Genomic DNA, 17,602 nt, shown 5'->3' with positions numbered 1-17,602 from the left:
TCACGCTCCTCACTTCTGGACCCTCCCTTCCCCCTCCGTCCTTCCCTCAGTCTCCTCTCCTCGGCAGCTCTTTTCTTCGGCTGCCTCCTCCTAGCTCTCTCTTCCATCTGCCCTCCCTTTCTTCCCCTTGCGCCCCTCCCTCTCTCCCGGGCACTCCCTGTCTCTCCCACAATGCCCTGCTGTCTTACACACAGATCCCCTTCTCCCGGGTGATGTCACTTCCTCTGAGCTCAGGGCGGGGGGCGTTGGGGGGAGTCACGACCCTGCTGAGCTCAGAGCCGGAGCCCTGCGGGGCCCCCAGTGCAGAAGATGCCTCCCCGGGAAGGGCGGTCCTTGGCGTGTGGGCGTCCTGAGGCGCAGCGGACGGCGGGCAGCACCCAACCGGCACCCGGGAAGCTGGCACTCAAAGGAGACTGAGGAGCAAGACCGGGGATGTGACCGTAAGAGACCTCACTTCAGTCACACTGAATCCACTTTAAGCACCCAGAGACCCAAATCCCTGCGAACACTCCATCACGAGAGACACCCCATCAGATCACAGAGAGTGAGCCCTGTCTCTGAAATATACCAGAATGCATTGGCGAACACCGGTTCATGATGGATCATCCCAGAGAGACACCCCTCAGCCCTGAGTGATACTCCTTCAGGGAATGATGACTGTCATCCCCGAAGGACCGTCCCACCCCTCCGTTCTTAAGAGACGGCTCCCTCATCGTAAGACATTTCCATCACTGAGACATGCCTCTCTTTTCCGAGAATGCACCACTATCACCTGTGACAGGTCACTTAGTCACAGAACGGAGCTACCCCCTTAGTCCCCACCCACATCCTCTTCCTCTAAGAGAGACATCCATCGCTGAGGTTATGTCCTCATTGACCCACCCTCAACCCTGTGAACTCCCTCCCCCACCAACCCTGAAAGACCCCATCACTTAGCCATGTCCTTCGAGGAGACACTTCCATCACTGAGAAACACCTGCCTCGCGGAGAGATGCCTGCAACTACGAGACACTGCCCCTTCTGAGAGTCATCGGCTTTACTAAGAGACCATGTTATTTTTCGAGAAAGACAACTCTGAACCATAGCTGAGACTCTGATCTCACATTACTATGACACCTTATTTAGAAAGGGATATCTCGATCCTAAAAGAAATTCCACCACAGACTGATACCTAGAGAGACTTTCTTTTACAGCGACCTAGGTTTGAAGCCGAGAGACACTCAGCTCTGAAACTCTCTTTACCTGAACCTTCACAGATTGCTTAAATTATTACACTTCCTCAATCCCTGTGATATCTGGCTCAGTCTCTGTGAAACTTTCCTTTCACGAAGAGACATCTCCTAACCTGATCCACCTTCATCGCTGAGACATCTCAAACACTGAGACGTTCCTCGCCATTACTAAGATAAATCTCTCTCACTAACATATGTCATAGAGACATTAAGAGATACTAGTGAGCCACGAGACACCTCCTCTACCAAGACACCCTCCTCCATTCCTTATTCGTGAGCTATGTGTGGTCACAGAGGCAGTTTAAAGGACTACAAAGCAGCCAAGATGCAAATCAGAAAGTTTAAGACAGAACCAGTAGTCTTTTTGAAGATATGGTTAGAAAACTTAGCATATGGTAGGGTGAAAGGATATGCGACCTTAAATACCTTGTCATCTGTTTTTTCAAATTAATGCTAACTATGTGAGAGAATGTACAAAAATGTAATCGAAAGTCACCGCTATTAATAATTTGCTCCATCAGAGAATTAGGAAGCCTGTCGCATAACAGGTGGAAGCTGGATATGGTGTGATTATGTAAAAAATGGGGACCTTCAGTAAATTTCAAACAAGAATGAGTGTTATTTTATCGGTATATGGTTAGTGTACAGTCTTCCACCCCAGTTTGGACCCAGCCACATGCAAATCAGTCTTGACCCTGCTCTCCATGGGAACAGTCCAGCCCATACTTCCAAGCCAGGAACTCCTGGGACTGGTTTCATGGTATTACACCTCATCAGCCAGGCTAGCTTGAATCCAGTGGCACAGTGAGCAAGTGACCCCCATCTGGGCATACCCTAGCCACTTAGAGCGAATATAGCAAACACAAGTTTCAGCACTCTGTCCATCATCTTGCTGTGTTGGGTGCCAGGATGCTTGTTTACTGACCAGGAAGGACCTGGCTTGGCAGTTCGGGCTGGACTGTTCCCATGGGGAGCAGGGTCAAGACTAATTTGCCTATGGCTGAGTCCATGCTGGGGTAACATGGTGAGCTAAAGAACTATGGATTTAGCCCAGATCTGTTGACTGGGAGTGAGGGTCTGAATTTTTTTCAAAATTTCATCATATTGTTTGCTATGTCTCTAGAGGAGGACCAGATCTTTTTATCATACCCTCCACCTTGGGTTCCAGTATCACAGCTGCTGAATGTGCCAGATGACACACAGAATTCAGGTATACGCAGTGTCCGGTTGACATGTTTAAATATGACTTTGTATGTATAGTCATTTTATGTATATAGATATTAATGTATATAGATATATATGCATGCATGTACTCACATTCTTACTCATTCCATCTCTCATTCATTCTCGCAGTTACTAGCATTCATTCTCATTCTTCCTCACTTTTAGTCATTGATTGGGACTTTGCAGTCACTATTACTCGTTACTTGCTCATCCTTTCTCACTGAGTCACGCTTGCATTTACTCTTGTTCTCATTCCCATTGTGTTTTGCACGTTCTCATTCACTCTGTTTCACTAGTTCTCCATCACTTATTGTCCCTGTAATTCTATCTGACGCATTCATTCATACTCACTTTAATTCACAGTCACTTGTATGCTCTTCCGCTGTCACTCATTCTCATTGACTCACTCGTTCTCACTTTCACTCACCTTTACCAACACCGTGTCTCTCACAGACTCACACTTGCATGCATGCATGCACACAAAATTAGAACGTTTTTTTGTTCTCGCTTTCGCTTACAAAACACATTCTGTTTGAGCTCCTGGTGCTTCATTGACCCTCGTAACAGGCACATAGCTCCTTACTTTACCCTACCTTTTCCTAACTATATGACGAGTTGTGAAAGGGTGAGGTGATGAGCTGACTGTGGCGTAGCCCTGGCACTGCAGTGCTTAAACATAAAGCACACAGAGCTACCTTTACCAGTGACGCCTCCGCGCATCAAAAATGGGGAGGCACCTGAGTGTGTCAGGGCCCTGAGGCCAGGGCTGGGACTTCACCAGCTCTGGACAAGGTGTCTGATGGCTTGCACAGACGCCTTTGTGCATTTAACGAGCCATCACACTGATGTCACTGCCTGCCTCGATAGTCCAGCTTACTTGCGAGGGTCGGCATTTTTATTGTACTAATAACTTGTGTCAGACAGTGCCCCATGGATGAGCTTGTGTTATACGGTGCCTTAGGAATCAGCTGTGTCACAGGGCGCTCTCTGCTTTGGCTGGCTTTTTTTTACTCGGCTTATTGGACGGACTGGTGTCTTACAGTACTGCATTGATGGGCTGATGCCATACAGTGCTATTTCAGTGGTGTCACACTGTGGTCTGTGAGTGGGCTGGTGCCATACACTGCCCTTTGAATGAGATGGTGTCATAGGGCTCTCTGTTCTTTGGCTGGTTTAATATAGGGGTGTGTGAAATCCTCCTAATTTGCTTTTGTGAAACTGCAAAAATTATGCAAAACTGACATTTAGCGCTGTATTTTAGCATGAATGCATCTTTGTGTCCATTTCAGATGCAAGAATGATTTCACATTAAAAAAGTAAATAAAATAGAAGCACATAGCTTTGGTTGTTCATGTTGTTTGCGTGCTCCTGCGCTAAAACGTCTGGAATTTCGCCTAACAGCCATAACGTGAAATTCACGAAATTATGAGAGATTTCTCCGATTTAACGGACATTTTTACCTGGGCCTAGTTTTATACTGCTTCTTTGGATGGGCTGGTGGCGTGGAGTGTTGGACTGATGGGAAAGGGTTGGTGTCATAGGGCGAGTGGGTCATAATATGCCGTAGGTGTCACACAGTGCTCTATACATAGGCTGGTATCACAGAGTGCTCTTGGTGGGCGGGTGTGGCACAGTGGGTGGTTTATACATGTACCGTCCTTGGAAGGGTTTCTGTCACACGGTTCTTTCTGTGTGATTTGGATGATGTCACGCAGTCCTCTATTGGTAGGCAAGTACCAGTGCTCAGTGCACTGGCTGATGTAACACTGTGCTCTGGGTGGGCGGGGGGTGGTGCCATAAAGTACTGTGTGGATGGCTGGTATCATACAATGCAATATGGATGAGCAAGTGCATATATGGTGCTGTGGTTGGGCTGGTTCAGTGCAAAATTCTTAGGTTGGGCTGGTGTCATACAGTACCCTCTTTCTGCATAGGATGGTGGTATACAGTTGGCGGTGTACAATGGTTCATGGTGGTCTCTCCTGTCACATCGTGCTGTACATACAGGCTTCGGTTCATGCTCTTCAGACAGGCTGATGTTATACAGTGCCCCGTGGGTGTGTTGGAGCCATACAGTGTACTATGGATGGGCTGATGTCACACAGTGCTCTGTGCATTAGCTAGCACTATATATTGATTTATGGGTGACTAGTGGCATACGGGGCGCTATGTTGTCCTGTGCATGTGCTGGTGACATATTGTTGCCTATGCCAGGTCTGGTGTCCTACAGTGTTCAGTAGGTAGACTAGTGCCTTGTAGAGCTCTGTGAATGGTGTTGTATGGAAGGGTTGGTGTCACACTATCTATATCGCACTAGCTGCTGTCATATAGTTCTCTTAAGCATGGGCCAGTGTCACACAGTGTTAAGCATGGGCCAGTGTCACACAGTGCTCTTGCCATGAGCTGAGATCATACAGTGCTCTGTGGGTGAGCTACCGTCATACAGAGACTACTGCATGGGCTGCTGCTGTATACTCCTGTGTGCATGGTCTGGTGTCACAGTACTTTGTACCATGCTGTCTGGAGGAACCAGCATGACATAGTGCTCTGCAGGTGGCCTGGTATCACCTAGTGCTCCACAAGTGGACTGTTGTTACCCAGTGTTTTTGTGCATGGGCTGGTGGCATACAGTGCATGAACAGGCTGTGTTTTATTCAGTGGTCTGTTGACGCTCGGTGTAATACAGTGGCCTTTGCACAGATTGACGTTACACAGTGCTGTATGCATGGGCTGGTGCCATAGTGTACCCTATGCGTGGCCTGGTTTTATATTGTGCTTCCCCGAGGGGCTGGTGTCCTACAGTACTCTGGGTGTATGGAATGATACAGTAGTGCCCTATGAAAGGGTTGGTGTTATGCAGTGCTCATGTCAGGCAGTGCTGTGGGTGGGGTGGATTCCCACATTGCCTTGTGCATGGGTTGTTCTATCACACTGATCCATCTACTGTCTGGTGTCACATATTGCTCTACGTAAGGGCTGGTGTCACGCATGCTGCTGTATGCATTGGCTGGTTATCACACATGGCTCTCTCTATACACGGGCTGCTGTAATGGTGCTCTCTGCATGGGCTGGTGTCACACACTGGTCTTTGCATGGGCGGGTTTTATACATGGGTTCGTGCGTGGGTTGTCAAATCTTTTTCTATCCATGGTCTGGGGTCGCATCGTGCTGTATTCATAACCTTGTGTCGATCAGCGGGGGCCGACTTGCTGGTGTCAGACGGTGTCGCATGCGCCCGCTGGTGCCATGCAGGTCTCTGTAGGGGAGCTGGTTTGCTACGGTACCCTATCCATGGCTTGATGTCAGTGCCCAGTGCTCTGAGCATGGCCTGGTGTCATACAGTGCTCAGTGGGCTGTATGGATGGACAGGTGCTAGACATGGTTTTTTGGGTGTGCTAATGTCAACTAGAGCTCTGAAGGTGCTCTCCTCACCCCGGTAGCTGTTATTAGCGCCGAACACTCGTCTGAGTATCCGTGCGCTGGATGCATCCTGTTTCATTTAATTTAATTTCTCTTGTGGCATGTAATGCTCTGTGACTGCTGCTCTATAGTGATCCCCACATGGACTGATGTCGTAGTGTGCTCTCTGCAGGGGCTGGCATCGTACAGTGCTCAGTGGGTGAACTGCCATTATATCGTGCTTGAAAATTGATGTCGTGTCATCCAGTGCTGTGAAGATGGGCTCTTGCTATGCAGTGCAGTACGAATGGGTTGGTATCATGGAGTGCTCTGTGCATTAGTTGCTGTCGCAGACTGTTTTTTTGGTGGCTGATGATGCATTGCTGTTCCATCAGCTGGTGTAACCTACATTTTGCTGCGCATGAGCTGATGTCCTACATTACTCTGCCCATGAGCTGCCGTCACATTGTCCACTATTCCGGGGCTGGTGTGAGAATTGTATGCATTACACAGTGTGTGCGTAGCCTGCTGCCACACAGTGTTTGCTAGAAGTCCAGATCTTACTTGGGTTGGCGTCACACGGTGCTCTGTACATAGGCCATTGCTCTCCGCATGGGCTGATGTCCTACGTTGCTCTGTGTGTGGGTTAATGTTAGATTATGCGCTGATCGTGGGCTGGTGTTAGACAGCACTATATGCTGTTGTCACACAGTGCTTTATGAATGGCTGGTGTTTTACATTGCTCTGTACTTAGGCTGGTGTAACAATACGCTTTATTCATGTGGGGGTGTTGGGCATTTCTGTTATCACGCAGTGTTTGATGGATTGACAAGTGTCACTTCGGAATGTCGTGTGTCACTTGGACTGTGTGGTGGCCTGATGTTGGACAGTATTCTATCCATAGGCTCGTCTCGGTGTTTGATGGATTGTCTGGTGTCACTTGAGCGCTGTCCTGGTGTCGGGAAGTACTCCAAGCCTAGGTTGGTGGCACAGTGTTTGATGGATTGACAAGTGTCACTTCGGAATGTCGTGTGTCACTTGGACTGTGTGGTGGCCTGATGTTGGACAGTATTCTATCCATAGGCTCTTGTCTCGGTGTTTGATGGATTGTCTGGTATCACTTGGGCGCTGTCCTGGTGTCGGGAAGTACTCCAAGCCTAGGTTGGTGGCACAGTGTTTGATGGATTGACAAGTGTCACTTCGGAATGTCGTGTGTCACTTGGACTGTGTGGTGGCCTGATGTTGGACAGTATTCTATCCATAGGCTCTTGTCTCGGTGTTTGATGGATTGTCTGGTATCACTTGGGCGCTGTCCTGGTGTCGGGAAGTACTCCAAGCCTAGGTTGGTGGCACAGTGTTTGATGGATTGACAAGTGTCACTTCGGAATGTCGTGTGTCACTTGGACTGTGTGGTGGCCTGATGTTGGACAGTATTCTATCCATAGGCTCTTGTCTCGGTGTTTGATGGATTGTCTGGTATCACTTGGGCGCTGTCCTGGTGTCGGGAAGTACTCCAAGCCTAGGTTGGTGGCACAGTGTTTGATGGATTGACAAGTGTCACTTCGGAATGTCGTGTGTCACTTGGACTGTGTGGTGGCCTGATGTTGGACAGTATTCTATCCATAGGCTCTTGTCTCGGTGTTTGATGGATTGTCTGGTGTCACTTGGGCGCTGTCCTGGTGTCGGGAAGTACTCCAAGCCTAGGTTGGTGGCACAGTGTTTGATGGATGGCTTGGTGCCCCTTGGCCTCTGTCACGGGCAGACATGAAACGCAGATGCCATATATACACATTAACACACTAGCCACAAAGGCAAAGACTGCAAAACTAAGTCTAGCTGTGATTGTATCTTAGTGGCATTTTCATGTGTATCAAACGTCTCAAAATGAAATGTTTCGGCTTTGTGTTTACAGTGTCCATGTGCAGTCTTGTGCTGTTACATCTGCAGTTGTCCTTTTCTGAAATATTCCTTACGGTCGGCACTGAATTAACCATACACATTTTCAGCGCTGGCTGGCAACCGTATTTGTTAAACCCAACACTGAAATTATGCATTTTGAAACAGCAGGTGACAGGCAAGCAGGTTCATGTATAAACTTTGCAGTTCAGAAAGCGCTTTTATCGAAACTAGCAGTACCCGTCCTATATTTTAGTTTCTCAGCCGGTAGTCTCTGCTTTGGAAACAAAAAGTCTTTGTCTGGTTAAAGACATAGGGCAGCTGAAGAAGGTTAGCGGCATAAGTACAGCTCGGTGGGTTCATGTGCTAGCCGCCGCATTCTGCACGCGACCTTCAGAGACTAGAATTGCAAAAGGACACGGTATCTGTAATTCTTCTGAATTCTATAAAGTAAGTGTCATTGGGCAATGGTGACTCTTGCTTGCAGTGTGATTGTGATGTAACTAGTAGACTGTAATGGCAAGTGCCTATACATTAAAACTAGTTAGTATTCAACCAATTCAGTTGAACTGAACGGAACGGAAGTTGAACGGAAATTCCCTCTACGACTTGATAGACCACTTTGCAGTGCAGTGTGCATCCAGGGTGCACGGCCAGCATATGTGTGTCTTCTACAACAGTCCTTCTTAACCTTTTGACTTCTGTGGGCCTCCATTTTATCATTACTGGAAGCCGGGGACCCCCACTGAAGCATTGTGAGAATCCGGGGTTGCCCCACTGAGTCGTTACTGGAAGCCGGGAACCGCGGCCTAAACATTGTTGATAATTTGAACCGTGAAACAATACACAAAAAATGCAGAAACAAGCATTAATAAAACATACACAAATGATTACTCATTGTTTTTAATTTGCAAACAAATATAAATAAAAAAGTAACATTTTAATAGGAAGGTTGGAACTTTTCTAAATTCAATTGAAGCCACACATCCTATACTATCATACTATATTCTGTTTGATGCACCTGCATTGCTCCCACAAATCAATCTGAGGATACCAATATAATTTTTAGCCTCCAACTTCAACTTCCTTGATATTTACAGTAAGTTTCAAAATGTTCAATTGTACACTTATCCTGCAGCCAGGCTAGTTTTAATCCAGTGAGCAAGGGACCCACATCTGAGCATACCCTGGCCACTTAGCCCAAATTTAGCAAAACATAAGGATGATGGACGGAGTGCTGAAAGTTTTCACTCACCCCAAGTCACAGATCTGGGTTGAATCCATCGTTCTGTTGCTACCCCATCATGCTACCCCAGTTTGGACCCAGCCATATGCAAATCAGTCTTGACCCTGCTCTCCATGGGAACTGCCAGGTCAGGTCAGAAAAAAGCATCCTGGGACCCGTGTACATTTTACCACTTTATTTATAGACACTTTATCAACCTGTTAATATGATTTTTTTTCTAAGCAGTCGCAGACCCCCTGAGGAGGGTTTGTGGACCTCCTGGTTTCCCTGGATCACAGGTTGGGAACCACTGCTTTCCAAGCTCTCTTGGCTGCCTCGAAAAAACAACAGACTTTCTCTTCTCTCCATGCTCTGAGGTGTTCAACTCCTCTTCGGCTCGGCATGGTTGTTTGACAACATTGACCCTTGAACAGTGCTTACCAGGTACCCATGTTAGCTGAAGGCCTCCCTGCCCCAAGCACACGCTTTTGCTGGTGCTGAAGCTCCTTTACTGTTATGGGAGAGGATTGGCTCCAGTCAACCAGAAATGGACCTGAAGAGCATTGTTTGGTATGTGAAATACTATTAAGGACTCGGTTATTTGGTAATGAAGGGATGCAAGGGCAACCGTAACGCTTTCAGGTGCGTATTGCTGTACACTAAGCAAAGGAGTTTTTGCTTTCTGTGAAGGGAGATTTAACCTCTGCACGACTGCCTACAATTTTAAAGCTCAGTTGGAGCCGATGTTGCACAGTGCTTTGTGTTGGGGTTGGAGTCATTCATACTTTGTGCTGTGAAGGGGCTGGTGCTGTGGTGTGGAATGCAATCGTGTCATACAGGGCTCCTTCAAAGTGCTGGTGCATTACAGGACTTCAAAGATGTTGGGTTAAACCAATACGTATTTAAAAAAAATTATGCTAAACCTTATTTAAAGTAGTGCAGTATGATGGGGGCACAACATTGCTAATGCCTAGTAACAAAACGTTTCTTTGACATATAACACTGAATAAAAGGTTACTATTCCTATGTGGGGTGGGTGTGACCACTGAGGTGCAACAATCATGTAATGTGATGCAACAATTAGCAGTGTGATGGATGAAGAGTTGTTAGAGACAGGTGCATAGTTTATAGTTTTCAGTAAGCTGGCAGCTTTGGGCATCTCTGCACTTAGCTGGTTACTGCACTGAGTTGTCCATTCTGAAATTAAAGCAGGCATAGGCTGGCTGGAGAGATGGTGAGGAGATTTGCTGGGACTGACTTTACTATCATTCCATATATTGTCTGAGATGTGCAGTGATGGACCAAATTAATGTCATCCATTGGCTAGCAGTATGTGGCAGATCTCTTCAGTTATTTCATGCCTGTTCAGTTGATGATAGGTAGTTTATTGCTCTGGGACAGTACTGGGTGATGGACATGACCCTTAGGGGTTCTGGCTTACGTGAGTGTAAAAGGATCAAGCAATAGGAGGGACTCATGCAGCCTGTTTGAAATACAGTTGGCTGCATGGCCTCTGAGCATTATATTAGTATTTGGAGGCCCAGGAGGGTTATATATGAATTGACATTACTATGCAATGCCCAGGCTAGACATAGTTCAGCCCTTCATTACTTACCTGGACATGTAAAGTTGTGTGCTGGTTAGGCTGTTCCATATCTGTGAACCGTAGACTGTACTTGAAGGGGCTGTTATTATTCAGAGTTCTGTCCAGAGTTATGGGATGATGTAGCCATTTTGGAACTAGCCATGTTTTCACCTCTATGCTCTATGAAGTGTAGATGCTTATGAATGTGTCACATCTTGACTAGCAGTGAATTTCAGAGCTTGGCGGTATGTACTGCGAAAGCAGTGCCAGCCTGGTGCGTAGTGCCCTATTTTTTGAATTAGTTCAATTTAACTTGTAGGTGGAGTGGTCCTTTTTCTTAGGAGACTCTGAACGATACAGAGTGCCTTCATAATTCCCAGTTGAGTAATTGGAGGACTGAAGTTATGTGTTTTCTTGTGTATAAATGGTAGGGAGGCTCCCAATGTTACATCTAGGTTTCTGACTTCTCTTAATGTCGTTGGAGGACTGTCAAGTTGTTTCCTTCATATGTCAGGAAGCTAGTATTTCTGCCTTTGTCCACCGGTCATGTTTCATATTCCTCTAGTCCGCACATCCCGCAAACCTTCCGATTTGTATTTGAAGAAGCACTCTCATTCAGGGGAACCTGAGATGCCTCAGAAAGCTGATAACAGCTGGGCTACACAAGAGGGGACATCTGTAAGGGCACTGTAAAGGAAGGGAGGTGTTAGCTTATTGTGGTCCTGGCATGAAAGGCACAATCCATGAAACGCTACCAATTTGAAGAGTGTCATTTCCTACATCCCGAAGTCCCTCAGATTAAACTTGTGGTATTCGAGAGAGAGTTAAGGCAGTGTGAATCCAGGGGAGCTGCCAAATCCCAAGATGTGGCAAATATTTATGAGGTCTGAGTTGCTTGTGGGTTCCATTTGGGGGGGGTAGGGGGGTTGTAATGTTGATGGTAAATGTTCTAGCGAGAACTGTCCCACTCACTTCAATAAAGATAACCCAGGAGTTGTAGTGCTTGCTGCAGGTCACAGCTTTGAATCTTAGTCAGGTTGACTTAGCCCTGGTGAGTACAGGACACCACATATATATCAAGTTCAGAACTAGGTTTGCCATAGTCTTGTCAACGGCTTTACAGAAGACTCTTTTTAAGGCATTAAAAAGGGTGTATTTTGTTACTGTGATGTCTTACAGACAGACTCTCATGCATGTGTTGTGTGTGCTATGCAAACAACTGTGTAAATACATTCTTCTTAAATATAGCAATATTAGTAGCTCATCTGATTTTCTCCAATAACAGATTCCAAAATATTGAACCTTGAAGTTGAAGCATTTTGCCTCCAATACTGTTTTCCTTTACTTGAAGTGCTTTCAGCAGATCCTTGTCCCTTTACCTTTGATCCCTCTCTGGCACATAGTCAACTATACTTGCTTCCCAATGTTCTAGTCACCCTCTCTCTGTACGTTCCTGAAGAGTGAAATGAGAGCGTTGCCCTTTCTTCCACCTGAAGCCTTTGTGGTGTCTCAAACATAGGGGAGATGTACAGTATAAACCCCAGTTTGGTCACTATCCTAACTGCATGATTTTGTTGACTCTGGATCATCCTAAACACTTTCTAGAGATAGCCATAAACATTATGTAGTAATAATCAATGCTAGAGCCCACTATGGCTCTTTCAGTAGTGGCTGTATTCCTCTTCTCATATAAGGCTCAGTCTTGGCGAGAAATAGAATTTTAAAAATGCATGTACTAATGATATGATTATCATGCTTCTTTAAAGGCATCTGTTCATCAGTCAAAAAGCTTAAAGATTTCACTGATTGAGAAACTCAAGAAACTCTTCCAAATGTAAAGCATTGTACTTAGCACCCAGCTTAGGAATGGTTACTCTGGAGCCTGCTAACATTAGCACCATCGTGTGGAACTTAAGTACCTGTCAACTGTTTCATTTACCCTGGCACTGTCTCCAGAATTCTCTTCAAGTGGTAGGTATGGTCCTAGATATTACTTATCACAGGTAACTGGGTGTATGTGATGCCACACCCCACTTGATAAAACCAAATCATGCGGAGGCCTAAAATATATTTTTATAAAGTACAGTGACAGAGAAGTGGCCTGAGGTACTCCACAGGTAGATTTCACAAGAGCTCTTAAGGCACCATGGCTAATAACCCAAGTGCATTGTTACTCCAGGAAAGATTTTAACCAGCTCTAGGTCCTCTTTCATATGGCTGTTATATTGTATAGTCTTTGTATTTTTCAATTCATGATTGATGGTTTCAAAAGATTAAGCAACAGCAGGTAGGTGAAACAACACAAGTAGTGACCCCTGACCTTGATCAGCTGCCTTCAGAATCTTATCATGGCGGTCTTTTTGCCTTCCTAGTTGAAGCTGAAGTTGTAAATCACCCAGAAGCCCACGAGTTTTCAGATGACAATAGTTGTGTATGCACCATTTTGTCATGTATTTTTGTCAGAAATGAAGCATTGTCAGTGGGCCACATCTGAAGCCACAACTTTGGTTAACGTTTTTGGACAAGTCAAGATATTCTAACACAGAAGAATGGTAGTCTTTACACTTTTGTAAATCAAAATACTTCCATGCCTACAATGTTGGTGGTATATGGCTTTCACAACAAAATTGGAAATCAGTAGTTAGATGAAGTACCTGGTACAATCCGTCTTCCTCTTGTTAGTTTGAGGGAAGGAGAGGAAGAATGAGCATTCAGTGGGGTTTGTAGGTGTTAAGAACATGACAAGGCTACTATGTTATTATATGAAGGTACGTTTATTCGTACACAATGGAGAAGTCACCAGTCAAACCACTAGCTCCTCTCCAGCCATCCTCCCCTAATGTCGAACAGCCACTCACATTCTACATTAACATTCCACCCACAACTGTCCACCTGCAATAACCCTCCAGAGTCCCCACCTAAATATAAAACACCTTTCCCCTTACAACATAATGATAAAAATAGATTTGAAAACAACAACCTAAATAATATACACAATAAATCAAAACGAAAAAAAAGAAATGGTTATCATGCATAAGGAAATTAGTATTTGATATATTCTGACCTTTTTGTAGGACAACTTTTGACTCTTGAACTTTTCCTTACTACATCTTCTACATTCGATTTAGCATGTAGCTCAAACTGAGTAGTATCTCTAATAGGCTGTTCATTTCCAGCTTCATTGGCTTCTTGAGTTTGTAGATCACATTTTGAACTATTTTCTTTCTCATTTGACATCAGTGTCTTCTTTACATTGTATATCAACGAAGATATTATCATTGTCATTCCCCTCCCCCCTTTCTGAAAATTCCATCCTATCTTTTATTCCAGCAGGTCCAGTACTTCTATACTTAAATACTCTACTCCAGTTCCAAATTCTTCCTCCTTGTGCTTTTACTGCCTTGTCATACACTTGTATTACCCTAATAGTTCCAGACCATTTAGGAAGTTCCTTCCTTCACACTACTGGTTTTCTGATGCAAACCCTATAAATATCTTACCACCAGATCGTATTGTTTACTTTTACACGTTTCTCTTCATTTTCTCTTGGTACATTTTTACACATTCCCTGATTTTACTATGATCATTGCACACTTCAGAATCCAAGCACTTATTTTGTACCACCAAGGGGACAACTAAGGTCCTGGTTTCCTGCCAAGCGGCAATTCAAATGGAGAGAACCCTGTAACATAATTTGGCATGGTCCTATATGACAATAAATTTGCCTGTAAAGCATTCCTCCACGGTTATCCTCCTTTAAATGCTTACCTTATAGCCTCTCTAATCACATGGTTAAATCTTTGGGTTTGACCATTAGATTGAAGATAGTAATGAGCAGTTTTTTTGTGTTTCACACTGCACCTGTGCAAATAGTCTTCAAAAACGTTACTAAAATATTGAGGCACATTGTCTGAGACCAATTCTTCAGGTAGACCCTCTTTGCAGAAGACTTCTTCTAATAATTCAATAATAACTTCTGAAGTTACTTTTTCAGTCATCTTTACCTCTGGCCATTTCGAGAAATTATTATATTAGTACTATGGCAAATGCTTCTTTTCTAGGAATAATACAAAATGGACCCAATATGTCTATTCCCAACTTCCTCCAAGGTCCTGGAGCTAGTTCCATCGGTGTGAATTCAGTAGGACACGATTTTACCAATTTGTCACAATTTGCACACGGACTGCACTCTCTCATCCTTTTCTGAACCATACATTCCATTGCTTCCTTTGAAAAGTGCTGCAGAACTATTTAAAAAAGTGTGCAGAGTATCTTAAAGTGTCTGGAGAACCGTGACACAGTCAGCAGAATTATTCCAAATGGCTTTTAAAAAAGGGCGCATTCTCTCATTCTTTCCAAGTTAGTAATTTTGCTGTTGATGAGGGACAATGAAAGCCTCCCGAGCTTATTAGGATGAGTGAAACTGAGCTGAGATCCCAGGCAGGGGATGATTGTAGGGAGTAATCTTAGCAGATAAGTGGTTAATCCCTCACCTTTCTCACTCACCCTTTCTCCTTCTTGTTCAGACTGTCAAAGACTATAGCCATTCAATCTTCACAGTAAACCTCCCCTCTCGGTCATTTGTCTGGTATTCCATGGAGGGCAGAGTAGAAGGTGGTGGGTTGGGGTTAATGAAGCACTGGACACACAGACCATGAGTCAGAGCAGGATGAGAGGTGAGACCCTGAATTGCATCTTCCACCTTTTATGATATTTTGCACAGCCACTTATGCCGGGTTGGCTGGAACCCCATCGCTTCTCTGCAGATGTCTGAACGGATTACAAAATAAATCACAATATAAAATCCTGGCAGAATTGCCTCCATTATGTGTTAGAATGTGTACAGCATATATGAACACATATTCATGTCAGTGTTTTTTCAGAAATACACCCTGCTGATGCACAAAGTGCTAGTTCAGGGTGCTGTTATCATGTGCCAGAATGTAGCCAATCTTTTCTAACATTCTGCCAATAACATCAGGGGGCTGCTAAAAAGTTTAAAGGTGTTGCCATTAGTACCACAGTGCTACTTTTATGTGCCTGCCTCTGCCAAAGCTATTCGCTGCCCTATGGGTTTGCTTTTTGTGCTTGTGACCATGATTGTGAAGTTGTCTGGCATTATAGAGCACTGCTGTATTAGTGAGACATTGTGGTACTAGAAGTGCTCAAGTGATGGAGGTGGTCCTGTATGTGTTGTTGCAATATGGAATCGGTGGAAAAAGTAAGATGATTCGTGTGAGGTTCCGACAGTGATCATTTCTCCTTCTGAGCCATAAAATCAACTTATAGATATGGAGATGATGAAAGTATGCCAGCAGCCATTAGCTACATCAGAGTTGTACAAACTAAATGCAGGACAGACTAAATCATGCCAAATTTTCAGGATAATTACCTGTAATAATTGTGCATATGGTCTATCAACTGTACACTAATGAATTATGCACTGAAACCAGCTAGGCCCTAAACCAGCATTTGAGTTCCTACCAACATGCTATTTGCCCTCTTGGAGAGGCTTATGAAATTCTTTTTTTCCAATCTTTTTATTCCATTTTTCCAGAACAAAGTACGATCAGTGGTCACAACAACCATTTCTCATATTTAACATTGTAGTGACAAAGGCAAACATTTCATCCCCCTTACCCAGTGAGGTGCATCTGCACCCCTCCCTTGTAAAGATACATATACTTGAGTTTTCCTGTTGCGTCCAGTGGCATTGCCTCCTCTGGCTTGCACTCAGCAATTAATCCGGTGACACCTCATCTGCTCGATAAGAGTCCCAGTGTCCCCATATCTTTTCCCATTTTCTCATACATCCCTTGACTTGGTATATTACTTTTTCAGCACTTTGGCACCAGTCCATGTCTCTTCGCCACATTTGAAGCGTTGGAGGTTGCGGTGCCCCCCCACGCCCTCGCAATATTTCTCTTGGCTACGATTGCCCTAACTGCCAGCCAAATCGTTGTATATTATGACCGTGTCCACTCACCTTTCACATTAAGTAGAAGCCACTGGTGTCTAAAGTAAGTGTTACTGATGTCACCCGCATCATCAGTCCTATGACTCCCTACCATCCTTGGACAAGACCACAGTATGTGTAGGAATATGCTGTCCTGTCTGCAGCCCTGTGGACAGTCCCCGGCTGGTGCCTTCCCTATCTTTCATATATTAGGATTGAGGCATAATATGCTTGATGGAGGATAAGTAATTGCATTATTCGGAACTCAGCTCAAATTGCTATTTCTCTGGGACTTTGTAGTGCTTCTCCCCACTCTTCGTCCTCAGTGTGTCCCATGTCTTCCTCCCACTTAGCTCGAAGGGGTCCTAGTACCTCCAGGGCATTATTCCTGATTTTGTTATGTTAGTTAGGTGGCCTTTTTTTACTGGTAGGCTTTAACAAGAGTCTGTCTTCCAGGGGTGAGGAATCCTCAATTTGTGAACCCCGTGTGAGGTGTACCCAAACGGCGTGTGTTACTTGTAAGTATCAAAAGTATTCTAAGGCAGTGAGCTGGAAGTCTGCCTGTAGTTCCTGAAAAGTTTGAGGTCTGTCTCCTTTCCACAAATGCCCCAGGCTCTCTATTACTATCAGTTCCCACTTTGAGAAACCCTTCAAACCCCCAACCTCAGATAGTAGTCTGTTCTGTCACTCTACTGATCCAACCCAAGAATTGCATGGCTACCCGCCATACATCGACAACCGTTTGGGCATGAATCGGGAGGGCCTTCCTAGTTTTGTTTTGATATAGCAAAAAAAGGCAACCTGTAGCCCCCACTGACTCCTTCTCTACTCGTATTGCAGGTTCCTGACGGTTTGCAAATACCAGCTTATTACCACCAACTGGGAGGCCCAATAGTACTTAAGAATGTCAGAGATCACTAGTCCTCTATCATACACCCCTCTCTGAAGCTTACCCAAAGCTATTCTGGCTGGTCCACCACCCCAAAGCAAAAGTTGTACCTCTCGGTCTACCTTTTGGAAGAATGAGCGAGGAATGTGGAACAGCGTGTTTTGTAGGGCATATAGTAGGCGGGCAGAGTCATCAT

At 44.9% G+C, this 17,602-nt stretch overlaps 1 protein-coding gene across 1 annotated transcript in view; it reads left to right on the top strand.

Moving 5' to 3' along the window:
- Positions 1-248: 248 nt before the first annotated feature.
- The window catches only part of DAGLA (diacylglycerol lipase alpha), a 258,639-nt gene continuing 241,285 nt past the window's right edge, over positions 249-17,602 (top strand). Inside the window, exon 1 of the mRNA XM_069223236.1 lies at positions 249-440. The gene's annotated coding sequence lies outside the window, so the exon portion shown is untranslated. The remainder of the gene's footprint in view (positions 441-17,602) is intronic.

Source organism: Pleurodeles waltl, chromosome 3_1 (assembly GCF_031143425.1).
Source record: "Pleurodeles waltl isolate 20211129_DDA chromosome 3_1, aPleWal1.hap1.20221129, whole genome shotgun sequence".
Lineage (NCBI taxonomy): Eukaryota > Metazoa > Chordata > Amphibia > Caudata > Salamandridae > Pleurodeles > Pleurodeles waltl.
Note: the sequence above shows the minus strand (reverse complement) of the source record. Positions and strands in the feature narration are given on the sequence as shown.